The 17,022-nt window shown below is 41.4% G+C and overlaps 1 protein-coding gene across 33 annotated transcripts in view; it reads right to left on the bottom strand.

The window, feature by feature from the left end:
• The window catches only part of LOC131456742 (receptor-type tyrosine-protein phosphatase delta-like), a 316,523-nt gene extending 300,884 nt beyond the window's left edge, over positions 1–15,639 (bottom strand). For 25 of the 33 annotated variants that reach the window (XM_058625309.1, XM_058625322.1, XM_058625315.1 and 22 more), the window contains exons 1-3: positions 15,501–15,639; positions 15,221–15,334; positions 15,080–15,115 (exon numbers count right to left, since the gene is read on the bottom strand). The gene's annotated coding sequence lies outside the window, so the exon portion shown is untranslated. The remainder of the gene's footprint in view (positions 1–15,079; positions 15,116–15,220; positions 15,335–15,500) is intronic. The other 8 variants (XM_058625332.1, XM_058625336.1, XM_058625333.1 and 5 more) reach the window with 1 other exon arrangement.
• Between the last annotated feature and the right edge of the window lie 1,383 nt (positions 15,640–17,022).

The following is a 17,022-nucleotide window of genomic DNA, read 5'->3' as shown; positions in this document are numbered from 1 at the left end:
TTGAATGTGAGGGGGTAAGTCCTTTTTCAAACAAAGCAATTATCGTAATTGTAAGGTACATGATTGTAAGGCCGCACAATAGTGTGGTGATGAGCATTGTATAACCTCACAGCAAGAACGTCCTGTCTGAAACCTGGTTTTGGCCTTTCTTTGTGCTTTCTGCCTGTTCTCCACATGTTTGCCTCAGGGACTTTGGCTTCCTCTTGCAGCCCAGAGACATGGAAATTGGAGGTTAGGTTAATTGGAGACTCTAAATTGTGACTGAGTGTGCCTGTATGGTGGACCCCTGATGGACGGGTGACTTGTCCAAATTTGGTCTGATGTCGGCTTTGATAGACCCCGACGATATATATAAGCACAAATAACAAATGGATGAATTTAATTGTGGTGCGATATGTAATCACAATGCGGTGAAGATAACACAATGTGAGCACAGCAAATGAGATGTTCTTACATATTAAAGTACGGTATTCCTAAGCGAAATGAAGGTCTACAGTACAGCACAATTCCCATTACAGGTTTCACAATAGTTTTCCAATTTCACTCCACTGTTAGTCACTGGTGCCCAAGGACACATGACTGATTGCGCTCACATAATACTCAAAGACACTAGTGGCGCTATTAAAAATAAACGCTGTTCAATATATATCACGGTGGCATTAACACTAATGACTGTATTAGTCTCAGAATAAGAGGCAACATTGATCTCTTGTCATCATGCTGCTACACTTCCCCTCACCCCTCCCCATACTGTATATTGTTGTGCTGCTTATGTGCAGACTTCCTCTGGGACTTACGTTCACATTTTAATTTGCCCAGTTTAAGGCAACGCTTAAACGCTTGCATAGCCAATGTTAATCACAACGGTTTCTATACTGATTTGCATTCACTGAAATGTCTGAGCTTGGATTAGTAGATTTCCATGTTCTCCACTCTCACCAGGATTTATCTGTAGAAAAACTGGTTTCATTAAACCAACCGAGAGGAGACCACTTTGAAACTCAACTTCCCAAGTAAGGCGACACCATATAGTTTTATGTACTGTCTTTATATGCGTCATCTTTGAGACACTTTAAATGCAACGCACCACCTGGACATTTCCTGCTTTACAGAGCTGATATTCAAGCTGCGACGGACTCGTACAACCAAATTATTACATCACCTGAAAACCTGTGAGCCACAGAGTAAGTTTCTCTACAGCATCCTGTTAATTATGTTATAATTATATTCGGTTGGAGAATATTTAAGAATTTGGCAACACAAAAATAATAATCAGTGTCTGAATTCTCTTTTATTTTTTGAAGATGATCCCCTTGTGCAGCAAAAAGCTCTTGCCCTGTATTAGTGAACACACAATTATCTCTTTGAATAATTCTTTTAGGAAAATCAGCCATTGACTGAGCTCAGTCCTCGATCACAGTCTATTTGACAGTGAAAGTTTTGGCCTCGCTCAGGGGACACACTTGGCCGTTCCAGTAAAAACAGGCCGCTAATGGAAGCAAAGGCCTTCTTTTTCCACCCCACACATTTATGCAGGCAATCCAGGCATTTATGGTAATCATTAAGCAGGGCCAAATGGATGGTAGGGTCAGCTCTGTGCGCAGAATAACACTTGAGTGTTGCCTGAGTCTTGTTCACAGCTGCCCATGCTGCCACCTCAGAGTAAGTCCAGCCACAGCAGGTTGTCCTGCATGCTCGTCGATCATAAAAACATCTTGTGAAGACCCTAAAACGGGACCGTTTCTGCCCTCAGTGCCAATTTATGTCACTCCCTCAGCCTTTATACTATTTTTTTTTTCTCCGTTTTTATGAATCTCAACGGATAGTTTATAAAAAATTCATTGGCTCAGTTAGACAACCAGCAAGCCAAATGTTATGTGTTGTATGGCTTCTTTTTTTTTCCCCCCCTGTAAAGCCACGACACCATTCGTTTCTCATTTCTCGGGTAGCTTCAGCAGGTGCAGAGGTAGCACAAGAGGAAGAGACAGAGTGGTGCTTGTGATTCATTACACGCTATTAATATGCAAGGTTAAATTTGTGTACCCGGGCTTCTCTGTGGAGATGCTTAACCACGACTGTGCTACGGTCTGGATCTGAAGGCATTTTTTTTTTCCTCATCTTCCCTGGCTTGAAAGTCATAGTAGGTGGTAGCTTTCACTGACCTGCCAGAAACCAACACGTCACAAGATGCTTTTCTTCTTGTGTCAATGTGGGTGAAATAGATAAACTAGGACGGTCCAAAAAAGGAAACCACATTATCATTGAGGTGTAGTGCAGAGCACAGAGGACACATTAACTTCTCTTAATGTGAGGGGAAATGCTTTTGGTCTGTTAACAAGTCATTTCCACTCACAAGGTAAGAATATGAAGTCGTAAATTTGAGTCAGGATTAGATTAAAGACTAGTGGCACTGCAGAGATGATAAAGAGGATTTTTTGCAATGATACAAGTAGCAATTAAAAAAAAATAGATATTATGTTGTTCTGGCTTCTCATTCTTCCAATGTGGTCAGTTTAAGGTTTAACAATCATAAATAGTCCATACATCTACAAGTAGTTCATTCACAATCCAAAGAGGAAGAAAAATTAGCAGAGAAACTGGCTGTAAATGGGAGCTTTAAGGTAAGAGGCTGTAGTCCGCAGAGGACATATTAAGCAAAATGGCAGTCGCTTTCCCATCAATATCCTCCAACTGTACTTGTGAAATTCAATCAGAGATCCAGACCTCTTGTAGATGAACAAGATTACGGGAGTACTGCTTCATTTTCTCATGCACAACAGACTGACAAGGGCAATAATAATGTGGATTGTTACAGTAGACTTTTATTAGCTCAATTTAATCTCAGCCCACTGGAATTACATTCAGAGACCAATTCAAATACTTTCTTAGACAATGTAATCCATATCCATAGCCTTTCAAATCCCTCAGTGCATTAATTCATCCCATATAGTCCACAAGATTAATAGCAGGCCAGGGCAAGATGTGATAAAGCCAGCACAAGGCTAATTTCAGCGCACAATGGTCATTGTTAAGACTGCTAATACGCATTTCTTAGATGTCAGTGCTATGATTAGCGAAAGGAGCAAGTGTGTTCACAGATATAAACCCAATAAGACCATTAAGTCTTGTAGGCACTTAAGAGAGAGAGACTGAGGGACTGGTTGAGTGCTGAGAGCAGCATTTGGCAGAACTTGGTGAAGTACACTGTGAAATACATCTGTGGATAACTGGAATATTGTGACTTACAGATATGCCAGTGATTAGTGCACTTAACAGTGCTGGTCGGTTTTGTTGCTTTTGGGCAGAGTCACACTGGCTGTTTAGGTGAAACTCAGCTTCATATTTATTGTACCAATAATGGCATTAATACATCGTTTTCTTTGTTATTTTGTCTCTGAAGACGAAGCTTTAAATGCTTGAATCTCGAATATTAATATAACCGAAAAGAATATATCTCTGTCAATGACGGGAACATTTGGGGGGAAACATATTGACATTCAGAATGAATGTTTAAAGGGACTTTATCTACATTTACTTCTATGCTGCAGCCTCCTGCATGCACCATATGCAAATCTCCAGCATATTATGTCCAGAGATACTGTATTTACAGCTTTTGCTTTTGCACCAGTGCAGCAACAACATGTAATACACACTTCTTCGTAACGTAAGTGCTGGGTCACAAGGGGGAGCAATTTTGTTGTTGAATTGCATGTATTGTAGTGTTGTAATGCGTGTCGTCATATTTGTATCGGACTGTGCATTTGAACGGGCTGTTATAGGTCGTGTCAGCTCTCTGGTGTTTAACCCCTGACCTTTGCCTACTTAATGGATTCCTTTGAGATATCACCTCTCTCTCTCGCTCTTGCTCTGACTCACACACACACACACAAAACACACACACACACACACACACACACACATACATAGAGGAGACTTACTGAACCTTTCATTATGTGCTCACTCGCACATCTGTCGTCTGTTGAGACAATGACACACTTGGAGAACTGCTATTACACATTTAATTAGTTCAGTATAGATATATTTCTTAGTTATAAATTGTGCACATGTTAATGACATGTAGAAAAGTGTCTACCCAAATGTAAAAGAAAAAGATATAACGGACAGGGAATGATTTAAACCACATGATACAGCAGAGAGCAGTGTCGAGGAAAATGGTGTCTCATTTTCTGAGTCCTTTTCGAGGTTCACTACAGTGTATGTTTTACAATGCTGATACAAGGTGCAAAATAAGAATCGGCTGTTTTTCGCCGTGCAGCGCGAGTCAAATAAGTCTGAAATGCCCTTTACAAGGCATGGAATTGTAACGTATACGTGCACGTGGTTTCTCAGTCTGCCGTGCGCGTCTGCGATAAACAGAGAATTTACCCTTAAGCAAAAGTGGATGAGCAGTTTGTGAGGTAGATCACAGGCAAAGTCGCAGTCCCACATTCAGTCCACGCCACATAGCACAAGGTAGAAAAAAATCTATTCATGTTGGAGGAGAAAAGAAAGGAAATCTGCTGTAAAGCCATAAAATACAATTCATCTTGTTGCAGTCGCTGCGAGGAGTGTGTAATCGGAATGACACACTGGTGTAATCCATTTAAAACACTTTGGCTGAGGCCTCGACTGCTTTGACTTCCTCTGCAGGCTTGTGTCATCATCTTCATTTCAGCTACGTTTCACTGGCTGCCTGCAATTAGCCAAAGTGTGTAAGCTTCCTTGTCGTCCACCTGCTCAGTCTGCCAGACGAGCATCTTGTCCAGGATGCATTACATGACTGGCAAGCGCGTGAGAAAAAAAAAAAAAAAAAAAACACCAAAAGATAATAACCTGCTTGTCTGAGGCAGAGGGGAAGTGCAAGCATATTTGCTTGTCCACAGACATGTAATCTGTCTCGAGAGGTGCTCTCTCCTCTGGCGCCTCTGCACTTCGACTTTGCAGAGGCAGGGTAGACCCACCCAACCTGACTAGGCAATGAGCTCAGAGTAATGGTGTCACCAGAGTGCTGAATCTCATTGAGAGTTGCTTGAGCAAACATTATCTCACACTGAACACACCCAACAGTGTCTGGAGGAAAGGCTCTGGTGAGTTATTACACAGTGAGTTTTAATCTTACAGGAGGAAATACACTGTTGCTTTTTAATGTAGGGAGACCAGAGGGCAGCCTGGGTCCATTCTGCATCCTGCCTCTCTGTGCACACGTGAAGCTAATTGAACTAATTACACACTCAGAGGGACCAAATTAAACATCTTGTTGGCATTAAACTGTGGATGATTTATACCCACCTATAAACTTTGCTGCCCACCACTAGTGTGTTTATGCATCATTGGTTTAATTATGAGCACTTGTTAATGGGCATTTTAAGTGGTCTGGAGTATTAGATAAAAATAGCCAGTGTGATGAAGAGAGTCAAAAAAATGATGAATTGTGGGTGGATATTCACGCATGAGCATCCTTCAGCATACCTCCGAAAGGCTGCATGTCGATGATGCAGCAGTGGCTTCAAATGAATATTGTTTTTAATATCAGTTCCTCTGACAATTAGTGACGATGAATTCACTCAATGTGTGGGTTTTTAAAAGCCCAAAGTTACAACTTACTTCTTCCCCAAAATCAAAACAACCGGATTGTAATTATCTGTCAACTATAAAAACCAACAAGACATTTAAAGACTGTTATTTGAATATGTCAACGACACGGAGGAGAAAATCAGCGTGATGTTAAATCTCCACCAAGTTCGGTTTACGATAATGTATAGTATACATGACAAAGATATGAGTATATGTGAGTATCTAATCTAAATGCCTTTTTTGCTTGACAGATTAATGAAGGTGCACCCGTTGGTTTAGACAGCCAAAACAAAACCATCAAACAAGTGAATTTAAATGCAGGAAGGTATGCATGAGTAAAAAGTACATACAACACTGAATTATCTTCAGAGATAATAGTGTCAGGCAGCAGTGACTATATTTCTTTTATTTCTTGATAATGTCAGGAGTTTTTCAAAAGGCAAACTTCTAATCCCTCTCGTGTCCTTTACTGACACATTGTTTTTGTCCAAAATCACAATTCAGTCATGTGGAAATGTCAGTGACAAGCCTATCTGGCAGTCAGGTATAGGCCATGAATTGCCAGGTCTTCTCGAAGAATCGCTGTTATCATGCGAGCAATAATGTGGACTATTTTTCTCTGAGCATATCGCATTCCCCAAGTCAACAGTTCAATCTCAACTTTCTCGCCCACTTTTCTCTGAGCAGCAGATGCCATAAGTCTTCTTGCCCCCACCTCTCTTTTTCCCCCCCAACAACCTTCATTCTGGGCCCACTATGGATCCACCCTCCCTCAATCCATGCTTCTCCTGTGCCTCCTCAGACGGATAGATTGATTTGTCTACAGGACGCCTCTGACCTTTGATATGATCCGATAAGGGACGCGTGGCCCTAACTGAATTAGACGATCAAAGGGGAGGCACATCAGGAGTGAGATGCGGGTGTTTCCCTTTGCCTCAGAGCATACCTCTGCCTTTTCCATGTTGGTTAGATCCACCGTCCATCTCATGCCCACCCCTGCCAGACGCCCAGGGGAATATGAAAGATGTATTTTCAAATTGCACTTTGCCTAAAGGCTCTTTGGGCCAAATTAAATTTTCACCTTACATCGATTTTCCCCTTACTCCAAACTCAATGGATCCTAATGTTATCTATTTCTATGCCATGCAGGAATAAAGGGAGACTATGCTTCAGACTACTGCATGTCCGAAGTCGGTTCATCCAATAATTCTTACTTGCAGTGTCTGGGGAAGAAAGTCACCGCAGAGCTGACATTTTCACCATGTTTCTTCCTTTTTCTCCATGTCTTTCTTCCTAAAAAAAAGTCTGCTTTCAACACTGTTCACTGGACACGATCCTCCAGTTGCACCTTTTAGTCCTCGTATGATAGAGGAATTTCTATTCATTTTTTCTTCAGCTCTTGTTTCTTTATTCCTGACAAATACGAGCCAGGTGTAGCCAATCACAGACGCAGACTCGGATGCATTCTGTTGTGAAATCTCAACACTTGTCCTAAAAATACACCTGCCACCAAGGGATTGTGGGCTCCATCTTAGCTGGTTGCAATTATGCCAAACTGAGCCCAAACCTGACAAAGACTGGCACTTTTGAGTGGTTCACCTTTTAATCAGAGAACCGGTGCAACCTCAGAGAACTATGTCTGTGTGCATGGCCGCTACGCGGTGCCTGTTTTGCTTTTTCGCGCAGATGATTAAAGGGAAAAAAAGAGATAAGCAATGCACAGACATTTAGAAATGTGAGCATCTCGCACTATTAATGAGCCCTAAATAATTAATTTCATAAAAGGAGCTTATCATCATGCTTTAAGGAAAGAGCATCATTATGTGAAAACAGGATTTCCTCATGATGGCACATATATTGTATTTAAGCCTCTACCTGTTTTGACATTTCAAGAACCACTGGGGTGTCAAGGCTGAGTGAATTTCCATGGCGGCCTACCCTAAAAAAAACATTTGACAGGCAAGACATAAGAAAGGATGGGTTTTGACAGATCCCAGCCTTCTTTTATTGGAATATATGAAGGGGAAAACAACAGGGGGGGGAGGAGGTAGAGAGTGGGATAAGGGGAGGGGGGGGGGGGGTTGCTTCAAAGTGGGCAATGGCTCCACAGAACTAACAAATGGTGTGAAAACACACATCAGCTTGCATGGATACACATGAGACCTGGTATCACAAGCCACGGCACATAACCAGGCTTGTGTACAAACGGAAAGAAGGTGTTTGTGTGTGAAGGAAGGATGAGGCAGAGGGCGTCATGTGAAGAGATGCAACCCCCCCCCCCCCCCCCCCCCCTGTCTTTGGCAAGCCTGTATTCCTTGGTACCATTTATTTGTCGTCTGGCAAAGATCTCGGGAAGCCAGGGTCTTACATAAACCCTACCGAATATGGCTCTGTGCTGGGGAACTGATCCCTCCCAAAACCCTCATTGTTATTCTCTCATGATGCCCAGGGATCTGCCGAGCACCCACAGCCAAACCCACAGCAGGTCTGAGTGGGAGGTGGGGGTGGTGTGTTTACATGTGGGCTCTATCCAGGGACTGAGCTTACTGTACACACACACACACACACACACACAGGATTATAAATGGAACACCGCTCCTTAGATCGTGCTGTTAAAAAGCATGTGCTCGTCACTTTTGCCTTACATAGTCTTAAATTCTATCTTATTATATCTCTGTATATTATCAGTTTCCTCCAAAGTGGATTTGCTCATAAGCAGTCTCACTGACAGAAAAAAAGTTCTGGAGTCCTGTTATTAATCTTTCCAGGTCTGTTGCACTGCAGACTATATGTAATCGTAACAATTTAAAACCCTCCATGAGACAGGTCTTCTTTGTCAAATTAAATTTTCCACACTGTGGGATAACTCCCTTATCACTGACTCATTTTTTTTTGTTTTTTCTCCACACTGTGCAAGATAACATATACTTTCAGGGTTGTCCACTCTCTCCTATGTGTAGAGACTACACCTCGTCTCCCGGCTGTAACTGCTGAACCTGACAGGGGGTTGATTTAAATGTCCAAGGTAGAGCTTGATCAAAAAGTGTCTTCTTTCAGTCTGATCAAACACAATGAGGCCTCTGGGTCCTGTGAAATCCGCGCTGTGTGTGTGGACTCTCAACCTCTGCAGTATTTACAGTACAGAGCTCAGCTCCATCCAATAAAATATGCATAAAGCATCACTTGCCGTATCTCTCTTAATCGCCTCTACCAGTTATGCAAAGATCATTTCGCCATGATCTCCTGGAAACCCACGTATAGCTTTTCACTGGTCTGGTTTCGATTGGCCTGGCATTGGGATTGAGAGGCTTGTGCATTTATTGTGGCACTGCCTATATGTTTAAATTATAGTGAGACTGTACTTTCACTGACTGTAAAACATCATTAATAAATAATACGCTGTGAATACTAGCCTCACTGGTCTCCCCACAATAGCTCAAATCTCTTAAAATTATATAATCTCTTTTTTTAAGCTTTGTGGACCTTTGAGAGTTTTCCTATAAAAACACAAAGTGAACTTCACTAAACCCTGCTTAAATACAACTTAAAAAAAAAAAAAAAACAAAAAAAAATGACCCTGACTATTCAACTTGTTTTCTCTTCTCTTTTCAGCACACCAATAACAGTGGACCTGTTCATGGCGTGCAAACTAAATACAATTCACCATGACCTCCAAGTGACTGCTGCAAGGCTCTGAGGTATGAATATAAACATAATAGCTTGAATTTAAGGCTGCTGGGACAACAGAGAGTGCACCAGCCGCAGGTAAAATGAAGCTCAGACTTCATCAAAATATTCTTGAAGAGGAGGGTTTCTGCCAGCCTTTCTTCTTGTTCCCATTACTGACCTAAAAGGACAGTGGGAGAGAAAGTTTTGCAACAGTGTGTGGAATTATAACCATGTCTTGGAAAACACAGAGAGAGAATGAATGTTATCTCGAGGTCAGAGGCGGATGATCTGACAAGGAGTACAACACACTGCCACTCTAGTTCACTGTACTCTGCTTTCTTTTTTCTTTTCTTTTTTCCAAATGCTTTGATTCGCTCTATGCTCTCCCATGGTCGAAGTCCCTTGGATAGCAACCGAGAAGGGCTAATTGATTTCTCTTGTTCATGTTGGTTAGAGGCAGCAGCATCGAACTGTAGAGAGGAGCCAGGCTCCAGCTTGCCTGCGTTATTTCCCTTTTTGTTTCCTTCTTTACCATTATCCCCGTAGACTATAATGCCAATACTCAACATACCAGTGTCTTCTGAAATCCGTCACGAAATAGCTAGTGGAGGAATGCATGTAAAAGGATCAAATATCCACATCCTGGTGCTATACACATGACGTACATAAGGTCAGGACGTAAGATCACAATGGCATTTGCCAGAAACCACACCAAGTCATTATTTCCAGCTCTAGTACGAAACACTGCCGACGCCTCTCACCTCCACCACCCCAACACTCCGCTAGCCAGAAGCGTTTATCCGGTTAAACTGCCTACTGTCTGAGGATTTCTTTTTAGTAGCAGAATCCATTTCTGAGGCTTGTTTTTATAGCCATACAATGCAATGTTGCTGTTGTGCTTCTGTCTTGCCTTTGTCAGTCTTTAATGGATCACTTCCTGTGCACAGGAAACTGACAGATTGTGTGCACCTTGAATGTAAGAGGCATTCATTTACATTTTAAGGTTGGGAATGTCTATCCAGACAGGCACAGTCAAATCCAACTTTTGTATTAATATTATCCCAAATGTGTCTATTTCATAGAGCTTCTGATTGACCTATTTTCAATCTGTATGTTGTGTTATACACACATTATGTCTATAACACTGTGTGCTGACCAGTGCATACTGGTGTTGGTTCAAACAGTGGTTCTAATTAAGCATATCCATCAATTCCAGTTTCTGTCATCCAATCCAATTTTATTTATAATTTAAACAGTAATAATGATAATAATAATAATAATAATAATGGTAAACCTTTATATTAGGGAACACATATTCACCATTAACTAGGTGCTTACTAACATGCACATAAGTAGCATACTAGCACTTTATTAGTAAATATTAAGCATGTATTAACACCGTATTTAGGAAGAATCTTAATTCATGTCATAATAGAGGTAGAATAAGTTTTGGTGTTAGTACGTGCTTAATAATGACTAATAAAGGGCTAGTATGCTACTTATATATGTTAGTTAGCATGTAGTTAATGGTGAATATGTGCTCCCTAATATAAAGTGTTACCATAAAAGACGTAAAATACGCGAGATAAATTACAAATCACACATCGTTTAGTCTGAGTTTGAACTCCGACTACTGCAGGACAGAAGTAAGGAAAGGGGGAATCATTAAGTAGAGGAAAAACCAAGGCTTGGTCACTTTAACATGAGATCAATGCAATGACAGCCACACTCGAATAATAGCAGGGTAGTGATCAAAAGTAATCAGTGTCTCACAGGATTCAACCCCAGCCACTGCTATCCATGCCAATGCACAGTCCACCCAGCGAGATTTAGTCAAGTCAACATCCTTTCAAACAATTACAGTATCTCATAGGTGTAGATTAAAAAAAAGATTCCTTGCAACGTCATTTTAAATAAAGCTGAAGCCAGTCTAAACCACACAGTCTTTAATAGAACATTGTGACACATGTCCACACCTGTACTTCTTCACCACAGAAGCAAGGAGGACAGACAGGAAACTGAGTTGATTGTCAGGTTTACAAAGAGACAGTGTGTTCCACATTAATGATTTCATCAAAGTGACATCGTTGTTACTGTGAGAAGACCCATTGGTGCTGTTCAGTTCCATAGCCACATATCCAGCTAGCTGTGGCTACTCTATATGTTGAGCTAGTGAACAGCCAATGTTATAGAATTACCCTTTATCATGTTGCTCTCATTTATTGAGCTAATTCGGGGAAATTAACTTGGTATTGTTCCAAAAAGAATCCTAACAAAGCTATTACAGATATGCACAGTTCATAGTGCACCTTTTAAAATGTTGCAGTCTCGCAGCGATAATAGCAGATGCTTGGCAGAAACTAGGAAAACAAAAATCTGTACTCCGGTATTGACCATCCAGACTAAACTCAAGAATTTAATTAAAAATGTTTCCTGTTGTTTTTGTTTAGTGCCTACAAGGCTTGCTGTTTATTCAGATCCATCTTGTTTTGGTGCTTCTCGGCCATCAGGTTTGTGGTCTCTCCTTCAGGAAGTGTCTTAATAATCTCAAGTCTTTTTTTTGTCTACTCACTTGATGCCATCTTAATTATCAGTGATGAATTGTGCTTTTCGAATCAATATTTGAAACGTACATTTTAATCTTAATTAGATGATCTGCTGCTTGTTTCTGTATGGCATGCACCGGGCGCAATAACACTGACGTATCTTGAATATGTTGTCGTTAAACAGCCTAATGAGCATCTGATTTATGAGTGGAGAAATAAACAGCACAGGTGAGAGGTTTTCATCTCAGGCAGCATTTTCTAATCAACTTCAAAGGGAAATAATTGATATTAAAGTCTGCGCTTGTGTGCATTGACTAGGGTGTGTAATTGTGTGCACATACGTCGTAGTGTGCACATGAGAACTTGATTGAAATTCAAAATCGTTTGATGTTGGCATCGAGGCACAGAAGGAAAATACAAGCGTTGCCACAAGATGAACGCTGCCTCCTGACACAAATCTGAGCTGTTCTTATTTGCAGGCACGTGACTCTATAGCCACACGTGAGGGTGTGTGATGCAGACACTGACATGGTTTTCTGATGAGGGATTTGTATTGTCATAGCACTGTCATTGAATCGGAATGAGATGGATTTTAACGTTGCACAGCCGAGGAAGTGGTGAAATGGAGAGGCATCGGAACATCCAGTCTGAGAGAGTCTATGTCCACGGAGGGACACTGGCACCCTTATGAGCGAGCAGCTCGCTCAGCACGAGATGAGAAACTTTGGCAGCTAATGCATCAGCTCACACAAAATGAAGCCCGCCTCATCCAAGAGCATTAAGATGTGGATAAATAAATAAAACATTGCCGCCATGAGAGGAGAGGCAATGTGACAGCGGGATGTTTTTTCTGCTTTCATGTTGGCGGGCGCGGATATTTTATTTTGGGATGAATCAAAAATTTCCTGAAAACGCCTGCACCAGGTGTATCTAATTATCTGACAGCGCATCCTCATTACGAACCAACTCCTGGGAGTCAGCAACTCAGCTTGCCAAGCCTTGGACCGCAATCTATGTGTACCTTACAGTAAAAAAAATACAGACATTATAGTGCTGCTATTTTTCCATAGCTCTCCTGTTTCCATCCTCATTTTGCTCTTAAATGGTCAATAATCGCCCTCTTTGTATAAGTCAATATTTATTGAAAATATAATGACTGTAATGGCAGGTTTATATATATATATATATATATATATATATATATATATATATATATATATATATATACATATATGAGCTGCTGCTCTGACAGCCCTGTGCCATCTCAGCCATGGCCCTATTATGTCACCTGAATGAAGTTTATAAACCATAATTACAGCATACTCCTGTTTCTCTCCAGGGAGGTGCAGCAGGCAAGAATAGTGACTATGTTGTCAACACAGTTGCACTAGTGCAACCCATTTTAATTAAGGAGAGAGGAAGATTTGCAGAAATGGGGTATATCTAACTGGTAAAGCAGGCTGTGGAAGCGTTTGTCCTGCTGTGAGCACGAAGACCAGCTTCCCTATACTTTCCCACTAATAGCCATTGCACAAATCCCAACAAACACTGACTGGAGTAGTTTTGGGAGTGTCACTCAAAGGGAGCACAAAGGAACATTTTGCAAGTTTATAAAATGGGAGTGCTGCTGCGTTAAGGGTAGCGGGGGACATTCTTACCTGCGACTAATCCTTGAAAGCTTTGCACAAAAACTCTCCGCCTGACAGCAAATGATTCAAATCCACTCCTATGCTCAAAAGTGTCTTTATACTCAGGGCACAACAGGCCGAAAGGGCCGCTGCATTTCAACATTTCCTTGCGTCGCTTTCTTTCTTTGCATGTAATGGTGCTTGAAAAACGTGTTTTTGTTCTTCTGCTGGTCTGTTGGTATTGTTTTTCTTTATCGTTGATATGCCCTCGCCTATTCATGTCCATGGTGTTCTTCCGTTCAGAGGAACACAAGCAGATAGATAGATAGACAGATATACTAAGGGTTAGGGTAACAATAACAGTGCACAGAACAGAACAACTCAAATCACTTGGTATAACCAAAAATAAATATGAATGAAACGTAACTTAGTTAATTGAGACATGTAAGGTCGTTCACAGGTGTAAAGTTCCCCCTGTCAGCATGTCACACTTTTCATGTCCTGCGTGCTTCCCATTTAGTTCTTCCTGAAATGCAACAGCAGCCTACATCTATTGCACTGCTATGACTGGCAGACCGTAATGCCATTTCCTCTCCTCCATGGTCATGCTCAGTTAGCCCTCTGTCACTCTACACTAGCCAGGGATGAGACATCTCTCTGGCAGCATGAGCTGTCCTTGCCCTCATTTGTGATTGCTTCTCCTCAGCTTGCCTTGCTCCAAAATACTAAGGCACACAAACTTTTCAGTTCGTTATCTTGCCTTTTAGAGGCTTTCGTCCTTTTTTTTTTTTTTTTTTTCCGGGGCTGCAGAGTATGACTGCAAATCATGGGTAATTGGCTATATATGAATGACTTGTCAGTGGTGGTCTGACAAATAGTCCTTAACACGGAGAAAGTGGTGTATAAATCATGAAATTTCCAATTGTAACTTTCATTGAAAGTTCCACACACACACACACACGTGACTGGGGGGGTGTTGGAGAATGGGCCAGTGCTGACATGACTGCGCCTGATACATGTGACAATCACCAGCCAAATCTGACATCAAAAGTCTGTCTGAGGACAGAAGCAAAGTGGGGCAGCTGAGTGAGTCATGGCCCACACACACCATCTGCATCACCTGAGTCCAGATTGCACAAGTATATATATATATATATATATATATATATATACATGTCTTCATCCCAGAGTGAAACATTGGACCAAAGTTTCTCTACACCTGCCCGGACCAACACACGGAATACCCACAATTCACCACTGAGCATCCACGTAGTTGAAAGAGGGACAGATCTTGGTTGGGGGGGGGGGCAAATATGGCTCTGGTGTTGGAGCGCAGTATGTGTTATAAATGATGACGATAAAGATTATGTAAATATCTCGCCACCATCTGGAGTGTAACGGCGAGCAGCAGACCGGCGCACACCGGGCGCTACATTATCCATAACGCAGCTACAAGATGGGCACAAATATGCGCCCATGAGCACACACGCACAGCATCACAGCACGACACAGAACTTGGAGGGGAAACCAAAGCGACACTTCAGTCCGTACATGGAAAAAAAAACAAACAAGACGATGTGCTTTTGTTTTGTTTGTTTTTTTTTTTTAGCTTCAATTCACACAGTTAGAAGGTGCAAGAAAAAAAAAAGTCTATACACTTACTATGTACCCAGGCGGTAGAATGCAAAGCCCCGGTAACTGTAATCAAAATAAAAGCAATGCGTTCATTGATATTTCTTCCTTCACAACAAACAATGTGGCAGAAATGCATGCATGCGTTCTGAAGTCCAAATGTCCACTTACCGGAGCTGTCCGGAAAAAAATCCTTGAGAAATTCCAGAGGAGTCCCTTCTTTCTTCCCTCAAAGTCAGAAAACAGCAATGCTTTTCTTATTCCAAAAACAGGCGCCCGCTTCAACTGTGAAAGAGAGAAGACACCAAAACAGCCACAACAAAATTCCATTAGAACCTGGAGTCCACCCACCACCAGCCCAAAAGTGTTGACATAACTGTGAAGAGCAGCAAACAAAACAACAACAAAAAAAGTCAACTCGTCATAAATAGTCGGAATGGACAGTCGGTACCTGCTCTCTTTATCACTGTCGACAAAAGACAACGAGAGCGCCAATAAGACGGGCACAAAAACTGAGAGAGCTGAGCTTTTTCTTGGAGAAACGCAGCCCCAGCGCGCTCTCACATTATACCAACACACACACTGAGAGAGAGAGACACGCACAAACACACACACACACACACGCTGCTCCTGGCGACGGATGTAGAGAGAGGGGGGGAGAGAGAGAGAGGCAGGGAAAGGAGGAGAGCGGAGACTTAGGGACGCTGCGCTCAAAGCTGCACTTCACAGTCCAGCCGCTTGATGGCCAGCAAGAGGAGCAGCTGACCCTGGGATGTTTCCCAGCGCCAGAAATCAATCAAAATGTTGATCTTGAAAATGAATATAATGTGAGCTTACGTTCCTGTTGCTACTGTTGTCATTATCTCTTAGTGTTACAGTGTACACTTGAGCTCAATGATAGCCTACATGTTCTCAAGCACTGTAAAATAAAAATGGAGGTGCTAATAACACTTTATCTCGTCTCAAATACGTTTATTAGAGCTGATTGGCATGATCACACAGGTGCACATAGACAAGGGTTTATATTGTACAGTATATATATATATATAGAGTATATGCTGTCACAATATATGCTCTATTTTATGAAGGTTGAATGCAAAATAATAATCACCAAAGAATGCATATAAACGATACAACTACCAATACAATGTTGATCCAGTATAGGTCATGACCCTGGGACATAGACCAAAGCTGTGGAGTAAAGTGTCGTCTCCCAGTAGACATCTATCACAAGATGGAGAGATATCAGGGTAAATACTATATTACTAGAGCAGGTACTAAAAAAAAGTACCTGGTACCAGGTACTATGCTAGTGGAAACGCAACTTAACCGTGGCGTGCCGTGCTGTGCAGAGGTAGAACAGGTGGAAACACGGCATAAGTGTTACTTTACAGGTTACAAAACCGAAGCCGAGCAGACTAAATTACAGAATGCTATTAAAAAGTTAAAATGAGCTGGAAAAAAAATACTAATTGCAAACCATTAATCAAGAGTAACAATATATAGTATAATACTGCTGGTGACCAAAATGGCTCCAAAAGTAGTTCATCTAACGATGATGACAGTGATAATGTGCATGTGTGTAGAATATGTTTGCATGGAAATTGCATCTGTTTATAGAAATAAATGAAGAAGGAGAAAAGTTCTAACTCTTTGCCAGTTATAATATAACAGAATCGAGACTTTCCTTCGTTTTTTTTCTGACTTGTCCTGTGCTGCATGTCAAGTATCTGGCCATTGTTGACTCAACAGGAAATGAATAATGCTAATGTTGAGGTTGAGTTGGCTTATGCTTGTCCATCTATCATCTGGGAAAAAAATTGTCACTCCAGTAGTCTGGGTTTGCATTTCAAAATGACACAAATAGACAGTGTACAGTCTACAGGAGTTGAATAAATAAGTATATCAATCGTTACTTCCTTAACTTTGGCTTCAGACATCAACTTTGGACTTGAAGAGTTGACTACAGAGTT

The sequence above is a fragment of the Solea solea genome, chromosome 3 (genome assembly GCF_958295425.1).
Source record: "Solea solea chromosome 3, fSolSol10.1, whole genome shotgun sequence".
NCBI classification, from domain to species: domain Eukaryota; kingdom Metazoa; phylum Chordata; class Actinopteri; order Pleuronectiformes; family Soleidae; genus Solea; species Solea solea.
Note: the sequence above shows the minus strand (reverse complement) of the source record. Positions and strands in the feature narration are given on the sequence as shown.